The sequence below is a fragment of the Sinocyclocheilus anshuiensis genome, unplaced genomic scaffold (assembly GCF_001515605.1).
Source record: "Sinocyclocheilus anshuiensis isolate Anshui unplaced genomic scaffold, SAMN03320099.WGS_v1.1 scaffold493, whole genome shotgun sequence".
NCBI lineage: Eukaryota > Metazoa > Chordata > Actinopteri > Cypriniformes > Cyprinidae > Sinocyclocheilus > Sinocyclocheilus anshuiensis.
This window is the reverse complement of record NW_015537963.1, coordinates 8239-9375: the sequence shown is the minus strand read 5'-3', so window position 1 is coordinate 9375 and position 1137 is coordinate 8239.

The following is a 1137-nucleotide window of genomic DNA, read 5'->3' as shown; positions in this document are numbered from 1 at the left end:
TAAAACCTTGACTCACCTCTCTCTCTTATGAATTATGAGATCTCATAATCCATCACCCATAAATATAAAACACTAAACCTCAAACTATTAGGTGTTGTTGCATGTGTGTGTAAGAAGAATAATTAAATAATAAGAACTTAAATCATTATTTCATGTTCATGTACTGATCTATTTGTTAAATACTGTGGCTGTGCAATTAAACTGCTGCGATTGAATCAACAAGCCTGTGAAATTAACTCTGCAACGCTTTTCTAAAACTATACTAAACCAGGTTTGTCATTGCTGTAACCTATACATAGACTGTTCCTGCATGCCATGTAAAGAGTTACTAATAATTGAAATGTTCACCATTTATTGTGAGGAAGTCAAAAAATGTTGGATAGTTGCTTTTGAAATTTTATAGACAAGGAAACGCAAACACTCATTACATATTTTGAACTAATTTCTCAGTGCCACAAAATTGTATCTACTCAAGTCTGTAATTTCTATCCCTTAAATCATTCATTTATGAATGGGCATTATTCATGCAACCAATCATGTGCAAGCATGGGTGGGATTTCTGTTTGAATTGGTTGGAGTTCAGAGTAATGATCTATTGATGAGTCTATGAATACTGAAGGAGAAAGATCAACCAAGCAGAAATGAGACAGGGAATCCCATTCTGGAATGACTGACAGCTCTCAGCTAACATGTCTCTGACTTCACAGTACTTGCATTTCAAAAATTATTGTATTAGAAATAAGGGGATGCTCCTCTCCACATTTGTGCATGAGCATTGATTAATAAGAAAACTAGAGAGAAATACAACTGATCTGTGTGTGTGTGTGTGTGTGTGTGTGTGTGCGTGTGTAGTGAGGCATCCAATTGTGATGAAAAATTTGAACGTGAAGTACATTTATATATATAATAAATATACATAGTACACACACATATATTATGTACACAAAATTTTTTATTTTAAATGCGATTAATCGTTGCCCAGCACTTTTGGCTAATTTTGAGCTACAGACAGAACAAATGAAAAATGTAGATTTTGGTCGAATTTCAGGTTTTCACAAAAATGAGTTCATTAAGCCCTTGTATATTGATCCCAGTGCTCCAAATAGTAATTAAACATCTAAAATTAATTAACAATAA